The sequence below is a fragment of the Macaca nemestrina genome, chromosome 9 (assembly GCF_043159975.1).
Source record: "Macaca nemestrina isolate mMacNem1 chromosome 9, mMacNem.hap1, whole genome shotgun sequence".
Classification (NCBI taxonomy): domain Eukaryota; kingdom Metazoa; phylum Chordata; class Mammalia; order Primates; family Cercopithecidae; genus Macaca; species Macaca nemestrina.
The window spans coordinates 44,758,143-44,776,083 of NC_092133.1; positions in this window are offsets into that span (position 1 = coordinate 44,758,143).

The window sequence follows — 17,941 nt, forward strand, 5'->3', positions numbered from 1 at the left end:
CAAATTCACAAGAAAATCTTCATGGGGGTTGCACTTGGCAGACACATGATACAGACCACAGAACTACATGGAGAGCCCTAAACACAGCTAGTGCTGTTTGGCTAGGCAGATGTGAAACATGAAATATTCAGCCTTCAAGATAACAAAAAAGTTTGCTCAAGCCATGCCAGGAATCTGTGGAAGTTGTCAGCTACTAATAAGTCCTCAGTTTGGGCAATCTTTACAAGTACTTCTCCTGCCTTGAATGGCAAAGCTCCCAAGCTGCTGTATAAGTGAAGCCACAGTCAGTGACCACCCCTAAATGCCCAGGCTTCAGGCTGTTCTTGATCGCCTTTCCTCCAGTCTCTGCTCCTCTTGCTTGCTCCTGCCAGGGAATCTTTAGCAACCTCTTCCTTTCTTGAGATCTCAGATCCTTGGTCACTTTCCTGACTTCACACACTAAGTCAAATCCTCCTGTTATGCTCCCGCATTACGTTTTCATCTAATGACATCTGTCAAAGTTGTGTTTAGCATTTAACTGTGTCACTATCCCATTAGTGTCTGCCTCTTGACTCATGGTTCCAGGAGGTAACCATGTATATAAGCCAGACCTAGCACAGCGCCTGGCACAGAGTAGAAATACAATAATCATTTACTGAATGAATGGAAAAAACCCATAAACAGGGCTAATTTTGATTCAATAACTTCATTTTTATTCCCCTCGAATCACATCTTCCAAACCATATCTTTGATAAACTTTCCGCTGCAGCCTCCAGAGTGAATCTGATATCATTTGTTGTTTAGCATCTCCAAGTTGCCGCTGAAGCTGTATCTATCAAACTCAAATCTCAAAGTGGGGAGAGGATACACACAATTTTATGTCCTAGAAAGACTTTAAAGATTGCAAATGTTCTTAACAATAGCCTCCTGATTTCTCAGAATTTTTTTTGTATAACTTTATACAAGTTAATTGATATTTTCAGCCCTTGCCTCCTCTACAAAGTGGGGATAACAGAACCATTGGATGGAGTAGTCAGATAACATACATTTAATTCTTTTCCATTAAGTCTGATGTTAGTCAATGGTTTTTCCTGGATGTTGTTCACCAAATTGAGAATGTTCCCTTCTATTTCCAGTTTCATAAAAATTTTTGTCATATGTAGATATTGAATTTTGCCAAATACTTTTTTGTGTAAGCATATACCATGGTACATAGTAGGCACTCAGTAAAGTTAATTTCCTCCCTCCTTAAGTACTTTTTTTTTTTTTTTCCTCCTCCCCATAACTTCCTGGCTAGCTGTTTGGCCAGTATTGAGTCATATGGAAACGACCTCATTCTGCCGAGAGCAGCTCCAGAACCTTCACCTTTGAACTTGGCTGAGGCTTATACTGGAAGTCGAGAGTTAGAGAGACCCAAAGCCCCAGACAGGGCCAACCCAAGTATATCTACCTAGAGAAGTCCATTTCAACATCAACCTGTTCTCTTTCATCCTTTGAAGAGCTCTCCCTTTCCTCAGCCATCTGGAGATACTCTGTTCACCTGAGCCTGCTAACATAGCAGACCTATGCCCAATTCCTGGGGCATTGCCTCCTTGTCCTCCCCCACTAAGTCTTTAGTTTAAGATTAAACAAGTCAAGTAAGAACTAAAGTGTTCATGACCTATAGTGGTTAAATGTCTTCACATTCTTTAATAACATTTATATTTCAACAAAATAAATTACGATAAGATTTGTATTTTACCAACATATGGTACCCTAAAGCAGTGAAATACTATGTACCAAAAAATAATATGATTGTATTACTCTGTTTTCACACTGCTAATAAAGACATACCCGAGACTGGGTAATTTATAAAGGAAAGAGGTTCAATGGACTCACAGTTCCACATGGCTGGGGAGGCCTCACAATCATGGATGAAGGCAAATGAGGAGCAAAGTCATGTCTTACGTGATAGGAGGCAAGAGGGTATGTGCAGGGGAGCTCCCCTTTATAAAACCTTCAGATCTCATGAGACATATTCACTATCCTAAGAACAACATGGTAAAGACCCATCCCCATGATTCAATTACCTCCCACCACGTCCTTCCCATGACACATGGGAATTATGGGAGCTAAAATTCAAGATGAGATTTGGGTGGGGACACAGCCAAACCATAATAATTATATTTAAAAGGAATATTAAAAAGAAATTATTTTTATTTACTAACATGGAATAGCAACCATAACCCATTGTTGAGTAAAAAGCATGTTTTAAGCACGTATGATGTGATCACCTTTCTTTAACTTTGTGTGTATGTAGATATCTAAAAATTCACAAGAGTTACCTTTGAACAGTGAGATTGGGATTAATTTGCACTTTAAAAAAAATAGATCTCGCTCTGTTGTCCAGGTTGGAGTACAATAGCATGATCTTGGCTCACTGCAACCACCGCCTCCCAAGTTCAAGCGATTCTCCTGCCTTGGCCTCCTGAGTAGCTGGGATTACAGGCACATGCCACCACACCCAGATAATTTTTGTATTTTTAGTAGAGACGGGGTTTCACCATGTTGGCCAGGCTGGTCTTGAACTCCTGACTTCAGGTGATCCACCCACCTTGGCCTCACAAAGTGCTGGGATTACAGGCATGAGCCACCTTGCCCAGCCTTTTGCACTTTCTTTTTAAAACTGTTTTGTATTGCTTGAATTTTCTAGATGACTGTGTACTGGCTTCATAATCAGGAGGAAAAACAATGATATACTTGCTGGGTTGTACTGCAGATTTAGAAACACACAGCACCAGAAGTCATTTGCACCTTATGTTGTCTCAGGGATGAGTTAGTTATCGTTTCGCTCATTAATTTATATGATCATTTGTACAGCGAACTTTTCTTGGATGCCTGGACCTATAAAATTAGTCACACGTAATTCTTACTCCCTTAAACTGCCTTTAGGATAATAAGCTCCATATATAATTAATTAGGATGAGAGTGATAATGACAATAATGTCTACCACTTTTGTGTAAGCCAGACACTGTTCTAGGTGCTTTTCAGAATTGTCTTTAATCCATACCACAAAAAATGAGGGAGGCATTGTTGGCCCTAATAAACAGATGGGGCCTGCAGTGTCTTTAGCCGGAGACACCGGAGAAGGTTTCATAAAGAGGTGGCCTCCAACTAAGACTTGAAAGAGGGGTGGCATTTGACCTTCACGGATGGGTAGAAGGGAATTCCAGGTCAAAAGAAAACGTATAGCGGAGAGGCATTCATGATGTCAAGTTACGAATCGTTTAGTTTGTTAGAATTGTAGGGAAGGCTTTCAAAAGAGACAAGGTTGTCGGGGGCAGATTGAGGAGGAGAAAGTTCCAGATTTAGGAAACAAATCTGAAATCCCTGCAATCCAGAGGTTAAGCCGTGCACTTTAGACAGAGGGGTTTGGATGGTTGGTGGGAGGGTGTCACACTGGAAAAGAAAGTCCATTTTGTTGTACTCACTTCAGTGTGCACTCACTTCAGCATCTTTTGTTTAGGTGACTAGGACACATTGCTCCCACTGATGGCCCTTTCCCGAATTGCTTGCTGCGGCAACATCCAGAAGAATGGAAGGAGAGCACACAATGAAGGGAGACTTTACCTGTGGCCATTTCATTTGTCATGACCTTTGAATGAGCCTTCTGGGTCACTTCCCTGCATTTTACTGCAGACTTGTGCTTTTTATTTATAAAGCAGATAGCTAGAAGAATTCTGCAGCTGGGGAAGTCAAGCCCAAAGCTCTGTATGAAATCTGATGTGTATTTGAACATCATTAGCTCTTTGTGTGTTCTCCTTAATCTACCAACTCTAGCATCAATGTCATACCATTCATGTGCCGGGCTGGGTCTGTGGAGCCCTGGGCGTTACTATAATTATAGGAAAGCTATATTTAGCACTTACCACGTGCCAAATACCATTCCATGTGCTCTAAGTGGAGTATCTCATTTAATCCTCAGAACAGCACTACATGGCAGATACTATCATTTTCCCTCTTCTAGAAGCGAGAAAACTAAGGTCCAGAGAAGGTAAATAAGTTGCCCAAGGTGACAAGGTCCCAAATCTAGGAATGGCAAGGATCCAAATGCAGTCTTCAGAGCCTACACTCCTACCCACTTTATGCCTCCTTTTCTGCCTTCAAGGACCTTACAATGTATATGGGGTGCAAGATCTTTACATACAGATCACAGGTCAAATAACATACGAGTGCCTGATGGAACGAGGACAAGCACAGGTGACCTCAGAGAGGACTCAGAGCTTTCAGAGAGTTGGTTACAGCCTACAGCCTCCTGTGGGAACTAGTGATTTTCCTCGGCCTGTGAAGATGGGTGGAATTTGGGTAGATTTTTTTGAGAGAGGAGAGCACAAGGTACAGATGATGAAGAGCAGGATTTGGACTGGGAGTAACAGAGTCAGAAACAAGAATGGGGGAAGCATGGAAGAAGAAGCTGGATATGACTGGAATTAAACACAGGGATGGGGGCAGGGAAACTCAAAGGAGCTTGGATACATGTGATAAATTAATGATACGATCTTTAAAAAAAAAAAAAAGTTCAACTTCCCTAACACTATGACTTTTCCATCAAATGCCAGTCATACAAGAACACAAATGACTACTGCACACACATGTTCCTTCATTAACTGATTCATCCAAGAAATGTTGACTGAACACCTATTCTGTGCTAATCATGATTTCTGCCCTCAGGTGGCTTATGGCCTAGCAAACGGGAGATAATTAAACACCTACAGAAGAGAATTATATGTGAGCGCTTATCAGAGGTGCATGGTTTAGATGGCATAAGGGTAGGAATTCCACAGGAAGTGGCCTTTGGACACCCACCAGAGTGGAATTCCCATTATTCCAAAGCAAGATGGTGGTTTGGACAATACGCATGTGTTATGGAGGAGAGGGGAGGAAAAGGGAGGAAAGAAAAGGAAGATTGGATGTCTGGATAAATCTGCACTATATTTTGTCACAGGGATGAGAGACCAGTGTTTTTCCAAGCTTTGTAGAATAGCTCTTTCAACTTTCTTTATTGATTTCTCTTTGCCTGGAACCCAGGCCTTCATCCATGGGCCAGAGATTTAAGCAATAGATGCCAATCTATACTGAAAACTAACGTCACCAACTAAAGTGTTCTTACTAAACAAAATTCACCATGCCCATTACCTTTTTCACGCAGAATGAGTTATCCCATGAGACAGCCCAGTCCTTCTATACTTAGACATCTCAACAGCCTGCTCTTTGCCATAGACACTATTGGACACTTGGTCATTGAGAGATCACCTGCTAACAAATGTGACACATGGCCTCCTGCATCTCTCTGCCTAAAGACGCCTGTCCTCAGGCTACCAAAACTGGAGGGAAGAAGATAGGCCAGAAGTATTAGGGAGTTAATGCCCTAGAAAGGCCCCTCAACCAATGAAAGACTGGGGTTGGTGTCAAGACTCAGCTTCCCTGTGCCTTGTTGGTGCAATGTGGAGGTTTGTCCTACGTAGCCTTTCAGAGGGACCCCAGTAGAATTGGGCCCCACTTGTCTATAGCAATAGCATGGTTATCAGGGCCTGCACTATGGGCTTTTCTTTATTCACTGTCTTACTTTACAACATCATCATCATGTTTCCTGGAATCACCTCTTAAATGAACCACGTGTACCCAAACTTTGCCTCAAGGCCTCCTTCAAAGATATCCAATCAAAAACATTTTCCAGCAGCCATGACTTGACCTAGACTCAGTTGAGAGTCATTTAAGAAGTGTAAAGATTCTTGAAGATCTCTTTACTTCATAAAAAAGTCCATGTGTCTATTTTGGGGGTTCTGAAACATAGTAAGGTCAATAACAATGAACTTCCTCTTGTCCTAGGATCCAGATTTTCTCTATAAGTGCTTACTCAACTTGTGAGGGACGTGGAGAATATGTGTAGTTGATATTGTTCATTCTTTTCTACAGAGGAAACTATCCAGCATCCATTTCACCCTTTTGTTTTCCTAGTAGAATTTCCATTTTGACCTACCTTTCCTATAACTCATAAAGCTTAGGAGAAACTGATCCAGTCCACAGCTCCAGAGGTGGCTCCTGAGTTGCCTAAGTCAATCAGTATATGGCAGACCACACAGGTAGGCAGATGACTAAATTTGGCTCAATCATACTAAAAGGCCAGGTATATATCTGAGGGAAGAATTTTTTTTTCCTGTTTTTCCCTCTTTTTCTTTGCTGTTTGATATGGAAAAGGAATCACACTGTTGATTCACTGATAAAGCCTTTGGATGACCGTGCAAAAACAAACAACTCTAGTCTAATGCCAATGTTGAAGCTACAGATTGGAAAACTAGAAAATAATCCTGGGTCCCTGATAATATCATTGAGGCACTGAATCAGCCACCAACCCTGACTTCTGCCCAGTAACCAGTAACTGTCTTTGTGGGGGTCGGGGGAGATTCCTGATCTGTAGCCTTTGACAATTTCTCTTGTGTAAATACTCCCAGTATGACAATATCAAGCTATCAACGATTTAACAACTGGCTTTCAAAATTCCTAAGAATGTAATAATTGGCTCTTGTGAGCTGGTACAAGCAGGCTTCAGTGAGCCACACCTTTGAACTGCCTGTCATATGAGGTAATACATTTTTTCTATAGTTTAAGCCAGCTTGAGTACCTAAATACATCCTGACACTCCTACCCAGAACCCTCTATCATCCTCTTAACAGAAGTCCTCCTGCCTCCCCACTCTTAATCTTTTGACACTCAGGGGAAATTGATTCTACCCCAGCCTCCAAGAATGAGGCCTGTGGATTAAGCCAATCAACTTATCCAATTCCCCAATCATAAGTCATTAATTCAGAGGCTGTTTGTGATCTAAACAGTTCAATAATAATGGCTCTCAGAAGCAAGGACCAGCAGGAGCAAGGGTCAGGGGAGGTGCTTGGAGGACTAGGGGCATAAGTGTCATTTCTTCTGGACTGTGATATGTAGATAGGTCGAGAATGGTTGCAGGCACCTTGTCACTATCAGTTTGGCAAGCAAATATATGAAGAGATGGACAAGAAGTAGATAAATGAAGAGGTTAGATTCAAGAAAATAACAAGGAATCTTGACTGGAGGCACTGGTTTAGGTTAGTCAAAGCCACCCCATATCTGAACACCTAGTAAGATATGTCGATAAATTTCCATTTTGCTTAAGCATCTGAGATTTTTTATTGTTGTTGTTACCATCTATCAAGGTCCAGAGCTAAATACTATGGTAGATACTTTATATATGCTTCAATCTTCACAAAAACTGAAAAATGTTGAAACATTTTTTTCCATTTTATATATAAGGAAATTAAGACTCAAAGAGATTAAGTCATTTGTTTCTACCTTTATGAAGAAAGTAAATATTTGATCCCAGATCTGTATGACTCTCAATTCACCACTATCATAAGACGCACATCTATGTGGGAAACCCCACAGTCTCTGTTCTTGTCTCTTGAGTCCTGTATTAGTCTGTTCTTGCATTGGTATAAAGAAATAACTGAGACTGGGTAATTTTTTGTTTATTAATTTATTTAAATTTTGAAATGGAGTCTCACTCTGTTGCCCAGGTTGGAGTGCAATGGCACGATCTTGGATCACTTCAACCTCTGCCTCCTGGGTTCAAGCAGTTCACCTGCCTCAGCCTCCCGAATAGCTGGGATTACAGGTGCCCGCCACCACACCCGGCTAATTTTTTGTATTTTTAGTAGAGATGGGGTTTCACTATGTTGGCCAGGCTGGTCTCAAACACCTGACCTTGTGATCTGCCTGCCTTGGCCTCCCATAATGCTAGAATTACAAGCATGAGCCACCTCACCCAGCTGAGACTGGGTAATTTATAAATAAAAGATGTTTAATTGGCTCATGGTTCTGGAAGCTGTACAGGAAGTATAGCTTCTTCTGCTTCTGGGAAGGCCTCAGGAAACTTACAAACATGGCGGGAGGTGAAAGGAAAGCATGCATGTCTTACATGACGAGAGCAGGAGCAAGGGTCAGGGGAGGTGCTACATGCTTCTCTTTTTCTTTCTGAGATGGAGTCTCACGCTGTTACCCAGGCTGGAGTGCAATGGTGCGATCTCAACTCGCTGCAACCTCCGCCTCCTGGTTTCAAGTGATTCTCCCTGCCTCACCCTCCAGAGTAGTTGGGACTACAGGAGTATGCCACCATGTCCAGATAGTTTTTTGTATCTTTAGTAGAGATGGGGTTTCACCATGTTGGCCAGGCTGGTCTCGAGCTCCTGACCTCAGATGATCTGCCTGCCTCAGCCTCCTAAAGTGCTGGCATTACAGGTGTGAGCCACTGTGCCTGGCCGGTGCTACACACTTCTAAAACAACCAGATCTCACACTCACTCACTCGCTATCACAAGAACAGCACCAAGGGATTGGTGCTAAACCATTAATGAGAACTCCGTCCCCATGATCCAATCACCTCCCATCAGGCCCTACCTTCAACATTAGGGATTACAATTCAACATGGGATTTGGGTGCGGACACAGATCCAAACCACATCAAGTCCTGTCGAAGGGCCCTATATAACTGAAAAACAACTTGATCCTTAGTTTTAATTTTAAAATGTAAAACAAAACAAAACAGTTTCTAGTTATCTAATGGAGCCTGGGGTTAATACAGAATTGTAAGTTCATTTCTTGAGGGCCACCTCCTACCAATCTGAGCAAATAGCAATGATACATAAAACATCTTTAAAGGAAAATAAAAAGGCATAGCCAAGCTCAAAAATAAGATCAATCCTTTCATGCTATAAGAATAGAAACAACTGCAAGATGATGACTTGGGCACAAGCCAAAGCTTAGTTGGATCAATGCTTGGAAGCAAAGCAAAGACTGTTTTTAGGTTTGGTAAAGAATAAATGTGCCCCACCTGAGGCAGAACAGGAACCAGGCTCCCTTCCTAAAACCATGGGCTGATGTAGAAGTGTGCAGTCTTGCCAGTGCAGCACAATGTTTCAGTCTTGTCTGAGATAGTACCCAGAGTTCTTTGTCTCATGACCAAGAAATTAAAGAGCCTGGACACAAGGGTGAGGTTGGAGTAAAAGTTTAATAATTGAAAGAAGAAAGCTCTCCACAGCAAAGAGGGGGCCCGGAAGAGGGTTGCCACTTTTACCGTTGAATCCAAAAGCTTTTATAAGAAAAAACTCCTTTCATCTCTGTAGCTGTTTGTGTAACTTCCCTTAACTGTGTAGTAGCTGCCTGTGTAACTCTCCTTACCTGTGCAGCTGCATGTATGTCTTAGGTAAGCACAAAGTATAACTTCTCTTGTTTGTGAAACTGTAGGTATGTTTTAGGTAAGCCCCTCTCCCTGTGCAAGTTCCCATGGAGCCCATCATGTACATGTCTGAAAAGGGGAGGAAACTTTTTCCTGAGAGCCTGCTGATTATCCAAAGAACAAAGATTTCTTTGTCAGGCCTTGCTCCCTTATCTCTGCAGCTAAATCTTAATTTTTCCCCAGGCTGCTCTATATGTGCCTGTAGCTTTGATATGTTTTTTTTCAGGCTATTTCTCTGTTTGAAGGAATTTTACCAAGGACCCATCCTAACTGTCTGCCTAACCAGTTTCTTTTCCTTCTTCTCTCTTAGAACTTTCTGTCTTGTGGAAGATGGCTAAGAGCTACTGCCAAACACTCCCTGGGACTGTGGCTTCTAGAAAGCTACAGGCCTAAGGATCTGGGAAGATTTGGCACAGCCTATGACCAGTGGCTGAGCCAAGCTGCCCCCAAATGCATGACTGAATCTGTGATAGTCCTGATATCACCAAAATGTATGAGCCTCAAGATTATCTCAGTAAATCCTGGCTCAGAACTGGTGACTCTGGAAGAACTGGCAAAAGAACACACAAAACTATTAGATAAGGAGAAGTGAGTGCAGACAGAAAAAAAACAGACTATTCAAGATGAGCCTACAAATTTCAAAAATTCATGAGGAAAATCACATGAGGAAAGCCAGGTTACAAAGTCAGCATGAAATCACTGCAGTTAAAATTAAAATAATAGAGCAACTCTAAAAAATACTTTAAAATAACTCAGTAGGATCTTCAAGAAGATAAATAATGGAATAAAATATATTAAACTATGATAAACTGTCAATAAAATAAAGAAAGTGTGTTGAGTCCCAGAGAACTAAATGGTGTGGGGTGGGGTAGGAGGTGTCTAAAGGATATGCCTAAGCCCAGGCCTCACAAAGTTGTCTCTCCCAAGTGGCTAGAGTTCCCTGCCTAGGGACTGGGGAAGGAGCAGTATAAACCCTTCAATGAAGTGATAACATTAGAGTTATGACAAGAGGAGCGAGAAGCAAGGCCAGCCCTGAGCTCTCCATTCTCATGTGTTTCAGGTGGAACAAGAGAAACTGGTCCAAGTCAGGCCCCATCCTCCTAGGGCCCAGTGAGGGCAGAAAGAGGAAGGGACAGATCCAGGCACTGATCCCTTCTGCCTGCTCTGTGGGCACCTCTGCTGTACTAATAAAGTCTGTCTGCATTGCAAAAAAAAAGAGAGAGAGAGAGAGAAAGAAAAAGAAAGAAGAAAAAAATTTAAAAAGCAGGAATGAAACATATGCAAGTAAAAATATAAAAGGGGCAATAAGAAATATTAAGAATGAAAAATACAGAAAACAAAATACATACCTCAGTGGATACACTATTCTAGCCTGGTTTAGTAAAAACTAAGAGTTAATTTAAAGAGGGTAATGAGAAATTCCCTAAAATGCAACATACAGAGACAATTATAGTTTAAAAAGAATTAAGAGGCCTAGAAAATAACTCAAGAAGTTTCAACAGATAATAATAACAGTTTCAGAAGAAGAGAATGAGAATGGTAAAGATGCTCTATTCAAAGAGAAAATAGCTGGAATTTTTACAGAAATGATGAAAGCCTCTGCCTTTCTAATTAAATTAAATCTGATTAAATAGATTAAGTAAAACTAAATCCACATTGAAAGTCGTTGCTGTGAAACTGCAGAACACATAAGAAAGTGGTAGGGGAAGCTTTAAAAATTACCAGGGGAAAAAAGTTAAAGATTACCTACAAAGGAATGATATTTACACCAACAGCAAACATCATCAATAGCAACAGATGTTAAGAAAACATAGTTTAACATTTTTAAAGTGCTGAGGAAAATTACAAATGGCCTGGTATAGAATTCTAAACCAAAACAAATTACCATTCAGGAGTGAGCATAGAAAAAATTCTAAATTTCATTAATTATGTGCCTTATTCAGATAGCTGTACAGAAACTGATGATTCAATATCTAAAAAGCATCTGATCTAATCAGAGGTCAGAAGACCCTGTGAGCGTGCCAATAAGGAAGACCAAGATGTTTGAATATGCAATGCTTTCAATGTGATCTGTGAACTCCTTCTGCAAATAGCCTTTTTTCTGAAGCTCATGGGTGACCTTTGAGTGATTCTCCTACCCAATATGCCCACCACAAAGAGAACCAGGTTCACCAGAATGAGGATGATTCTGGACCATGAGGTCACCTCAACTCGGGAACATGGCTGTGATCACTGACATGTGAGAAGTCATGCTTGGGGCCACTAGGTGAAGCCATGAGGAAAAAAGCCACACCACCAAGTACAAAGACTTCTCCATTGCCCTTCTCCCAAAGGAACTAAAAGTTCTTGCTTTGAGTTCACCAAAGTGGAATAGAGTGTTCTCTAACTTAATTTTGACTTGCAAAGTAGAACTTGCACTTCTGGCCATGAAGAATAACTAGTACCTGACGTGCCCTCCTTCTGTCTAGAGATACAAAACTGGAGAGCAGGCAGCACAGACTGTGATCGCTCAGAGAAGAGAAATTAATGAGCAAACCCTGTGATTGCTCAGACTTTCTGCCTAAAGACACTTTCCAGACCATAACACAGGAGGGAACCGTAAGCAAAGCACAACTATCTCACTGACATGCCTACATGTTGAAATGATAATACTTTGGGACTCATGGGTTAAATAGAATATATTATTAAAATTAAATTTTGGAAAAGAAAGTTGGCCTACTGGCCAGCATGTAGTTAGAATGGATAATATGCAGGAAAGAATATTTCAAAATCCACGTTTGGCTTCCTTAACAATAAAACTGAGGGGCAGTTCCAAGATGGCCGAATAGGAACAGCTCCAGCCTCTAGCTCCCATCGTGAGCGACACAGAAGATGGTGATTTCTGCATTTCCAACTGAGGTACTGGGTTTATCTCACTGGGGCGTGTTGGAAAGTGGGTGCAGGACAGTGGGTGCAGCCCACCGAGCGAGAGCCGAAGCAGGGCGAGGCGTCGCCTCACCTGGGAAGTGCAAGGGGGAAGGGAATTCCCTTTCCTAGCCAAGGGAAATTGTGGCACACAACACCCAGAATATCAGGTCACTCCCACCCTAATACTGCGCTTTACCAAGGGTCTTAGCAAACGGCACACCAGCAGATTATATCCCATGCCTGGCCCAGAGGGTCCCACGCCCACGAAGTCCTCCCTCATTGCTAGCATAGCAGTCTGAGATCCAACTGCAAGGTGGCAGTGAGGCTGGGGGAGGAGCGCCCTCCATTGCTGAGGCTTGAGTAGGTAAACAAAGCAGCAGGGAAGCTCGAACTGGGTGGAGCCCACCACAGCTCAAGGAGGCCTGCCTGCCTCTGTAGACTCCACCTCTGGGGACAGGGCACAGTCAAACAAAAGGTAGCAAAAACCTCTGCAGATTTAAATGTCCCTGTCTGACAGCTTTGAAGAGAGTAGTGGTTCTCCCAGGATGGAGTTTGAGATCTGAGAACGGACAGACTGCCTGCTCAAGTGAGTCCCTGACCCCTGAGTAGCCTAACTGGGAGACAGCCCCCACTAGGGGCAGACTGACACCTCATATCTCACAGGGCCAGGTACCCCTCTGAGATGAAGCTTCCAGAGGAACAATTAGGCAGCAACACTTGCTGTTCAGCATTATTCACTCTTCTGCAGCCTCTGATGCTGATACCCAGGCAAACAGGGTCTGGAGTGGACCTCGAGCAAACTCCAACAGACCTGCAGCTGAAGGTCTTAACTGTTAGAAGGAAAACTAACAAACAGAAAGGACATCCACACCAAAACCCCATCTGTATGTCACCATCATCAAAGACCAAAACAGTGCAGAAAAGCTGAAAATTCTAAAAATCAGAGCGCCTCTGCCCCTCCAAAGGAACGCAGCTCATCGCGAGCAATGGAACAAAGCTGGATGGAGAATGACTTTGACGAGTTTAGAGAAGAAGGCTTCAGACGATCAAACTTCTCTGAGCTAAAGGAGGAAGTTCGAACCCACAGCAAAGAAGCTAAAAACCTTGAAAAAGATTTGATGAATGGCTAACTAGAATAACCAAAGTAGAGAAGTCCTTAAATGACCTGATAGAGCTGAAAATCATGACATGAGAACTATAGTAACTGACTTGATCAACTGGAAGAAAGGGTATCTGTGCTAGAGGATCAAATGAATGAAATGAAGCGAGAAGTTTAGAGAAAAAAGAGTAAAAAGAAATGAAGAAAGCCTCCAAGAAATATGGGACTATGTGAAAAGACCAAATCAACATCTGACTGGTGTACCTGAAAGTGACTGGGAGAATGGAACCAAGTTGGAAAACACTCTGCAGGATATTATCCAGGAGAACTTCCCCAACCTAGCAAGGCAGGCCAACATTCAAATTCAGGAAATACAGAGAATGCCACAAAGATACTCCTTGAGAAGAGCAACTCGAAGACACATAATTGTCAGATTCACCAAAGTGGGAATGAAGGAAAAAATGTTAAGGGCAGTCAGAGAGAAAGGTCAGGTTACCCACAAAGGGAAGCCCATCAGACTAACAGTGGATCTCTCGGCAGAAACTCTCCAAGCCAGAAGAGAGTGAGGACCAATATTCAACATTCTTAAAGAAAAGAATTTTCAACCCAGAATTTCATATCCAGCCAAACTAAGTTTCATCAGTGAAGGAGAAATAAAATCCTTTACAGACAAGCAAATGCAGAGAGATTTTGTCACCACCAGACCTGCCCTACAAGAGCTCCTGAAGGAAGCACTAAACATGGAAAGGAACAACCGGTAACAGCCACTGCAAAAATATGCCAAAATGTAAAGACCATTGATGCTAGGAAGAAACTGCATCAACTAACGAGCAAAATAACCAGCTAACATCATCAGGACAGGATCAAGTTCACACACAACAATATTAACCTTAAATGTAAATGGGCTAAATGCTACAATTAAGACACAGACTGGCAAACTGGATAGAGTCAAGACCCATCAGTTTGCCGTAATCAGGAGACCCATCTCACACGCAGAGACACACATAGGCTCAAATTAAAGGGATGGAGGAAGATCTACCAAGCAAATGCAAAACAAAAAAAGGCAGGGGTTGCTATCCTAGTCTCTGATAAAACAGACTTTAAACCAACAAAGATCAAAAGAGGCAAAGAAGGCCATTACGTAATGGTAAAGGGATCAATTCAGCAAGAAAAGCTAACTATCCTAAATACATATGCAACCAATACAGGAGCACCCAGATTCAAAAAGCAAATCCTTAGAGACTTACAAAGAGACTTAGACTCCCACACAATAATAATGGGAGACTTTAACACCCCACTGTCAATATTAGACAGATCAACAAGACAGAAAGTTAACAAGGATATCCAGGAATTGAACTCAACTCTGCATCAAGCGGACTTAATAGACATCTACAGAACTCTCCACTCCAAATCAACAGAATATACATTCTTCTCAGCACCACATTGCACTTATTCCAAAACTGACCACATAGTTGGAAGTAAAGCACTCCTCAGTAAATGTACAAGAACAGAAATTATAACAAATTGTCTCTCAGACCACAGTGCAATCAAACTAGAACTCAGGATTAAGAAACTCACTCAAAACCACTCAACTACATGGAAACTGAACAACCTGCTCCTGAATGACTACTGGGTACATAACGAAATGAAGGCAAAAATAAAGACGTTCTTTGAAATCAATGAGAACAAAGATACAACACCAGAAGCTCTGGGACACATTTAAAGCAGTGTGTGGAGGAAAATTTATAGTACTAAATGCCCAGAAGAGAAAGCAGGAAAGATCTAAAATTGATACCCTAACATCACAATTAAAAGAACTAGAGAAGCAAGAGCAAACACATTCAAAAGCTAGCAGAAGGGAAGAAATAACTAAGATCAGAGCAGAACTGAAAGAGATAGAGACACAAAAATCCCTCAAAAAAACAATGAATCCAGGAACTGGTTGTTTGAAAGATCGACAAAATTGATAGACCACTATCAAGACTAATAAAGAAGAAAAGAGAGAAGAATCAAATAGACACAATAAAAAATGATAAAGGGGATATTACCACTGATCCCACAGAAACACAAACTACCATCAGAGAATACTATAAACACCTCAACACAAATAAACTAGAAAACCTAGAAGAAATGGATAAACTCCTGGACACATTCACTCTTTCAAGACTAAACCAGGAAGAAGTTGAATCCCTGAATAGACCAATAACAGGCTCTGAAATTGAGTCAATAATTAATAGCCTACCAACCAAAAAAAGTCCAGGACCAGACGGATTCACAGCCGAATTCTACCAGAGGTACAAGGAGGAGTTGGTACCATTCCTTCTGAAACTATTCCAACCAATAGAAAAAGAGGGAATCCTCCCTAACTCATTTTATGAGGTCAACGTCATCCTAATACCAAAGCCTCACAGAGACACAACATAAAAGAATTTTACACCAATATCCCTGATGAACATCGATGCAAAAATCCTCAATAAAATACTGGCAAACCGAATCCAGCAGCACATCAAAAAGCTTATCCACCATGATCAAGTGGGCTTCGTCCCTGGGATGCAAGGCTGTTTCAGTATATGCAAATCAATACATGTAATCCAGCATATAAACAGAACCAAAGACAAAAAACGCATGATTATCTCAATAGATGCAGAAAAGGCCTTTGACAAAATTCAACAGCCCTTCATGCTAAAAACTCTCAATAAATTCGGTATTGATGGAACGTATCTCAAAATAATAAGAGCTATTTATGACAAACCCACAGCCAATATCATACTGAATGGGCAAAAGCTGGAAGCATTCCCTTTGAAAACTGGCACAAGACAGGGATGCCCTCTTTCACCACTCCTATTCAACATAATGTTGGAAATTCTGGCTAGGGCAATCAGGCAAGAGAAAGAAATGAAAGATATTCAATTAGGAAAAGAAGAAGTCAAATTGTCCCTGTTTGCAGATGAAATTATTGTATATTTAGAAAACCCCATTGTCTCAGCCCCAAATCTCCTTAAGCTGATAAGAAACTTCAGCAAAGTCTCAGGATATAAAATCAATGTGCAAAAATCACAAGCATTCTTATACAATAATAACAGACTAACAGAGAGCCAAATGGTGAGTGAACTCCCATTCACAATTGCTTCAAAGAGAAAAAAATACCTAGGAATCCAACTTACAAGGGATGTGAAGGACCTCTTCAAGGAGAACTACAAACCACTGCTGAATGAAATAAGAGGACACAAACAAATGGAAGAACATTCCATGCTCATGGATAGGAAGAATCAGTATCGTGAAAATGGCCATATTGCCCAAGGTAATTTATAGATTCAATGTCATCCCCATTAAGCTACCAATGACTTTCTTCACAGAATTGGAAAAAACTACTTTAAAGCTCATATGGAATCAAAAAAGAGTCCGCATTGCCAAGACAATCCTGAGCCAAAAAGAACAAAGCTGGAGGCATCACGCTACCTGACTTCAAACTATACTACAAGGCTATAGTAACCAAAACAGCATGGTACTGGTACCAAAACAGAGATATAGACAAATGGTACAGAACAGAGCCCTCAGAAATAATACCACACATCTACAACCATGTGATCTTTGACAAACCTGACAAAAACAAGAAATGGGGAAAGGATTCCCTATTTAATAAATGGTGCTGGGAAAACTGGCTAGCCATATATAGAAAGCTGAAACTGGATCCCTTCCTTACACCTTACACAAAAATTAATTCAAGATGGATTAGAGACTTAAATGTTAGACCTAAAACCATAAAAACCCTAGAAGAAAACCTAGGCAATACCATTCAGGACGTAGGCATGGGCAAGGACTTCATGTCTAAAACACCAAAAGCAATGGCCACAAAAGCCAAAATTGACAAATGGGATCTAATTAAACTAAAGAGCTTCTGCACAGCAAAAAAAAAAAAAAAAAACAAAAAACCACACAAAAAACTACCATCAGAGTGAACTGGCAACCTACAGAATGGGAGAACATTTTTGCAATCTACTCATCTGACAAAGGGCTAACATCCAGAACCTACAGAGAACTCAAATAAATTTATAAGAGAAAAACAAACACCCCATCAAAAAGTGGGTGAGGATATGAACAGACACTTCTCAAAAAAAGACATTTATGCAGCAAACAGACACATGAAAAAATGCTCAGTATCACTGGCCATCAGAGAAATGCAAATCAAAACCACAAGGAGATACCATCTCACACCAGCTAGAATGGCGATCATTAAAAAGTCAGGGAACAATAGAGGATATGGAGAAACAGGAACACTTTTACACTGTTGGTGGGATTTTTGTGGAAGACAGTGTGGCGATTCCTCAAGGATCTAGAACTAGAAATACCATTTGACCCAGCCATCCCATTACTGGGTATATACCCAAAGGATTATAAATCATGCTGCTATAAAGACACATGTGCACGTATGTTTATTGTGGCACTATTCATAATAGCAAAGACTTGGAACCAACCCAAATGTCCATCAGTGACAGACTGGATTAAGAAAATGTGGCAAATATACACCATGGAATAGTATGCAGCCATATAAAAGGATGAGTTCATGTCCTTTGTAGGGACATAGATGCCGCTGGAAACCATCATTCTCAGGAAACTATTGCAAGAACAGAAAACCAAACACCACATGTTCTC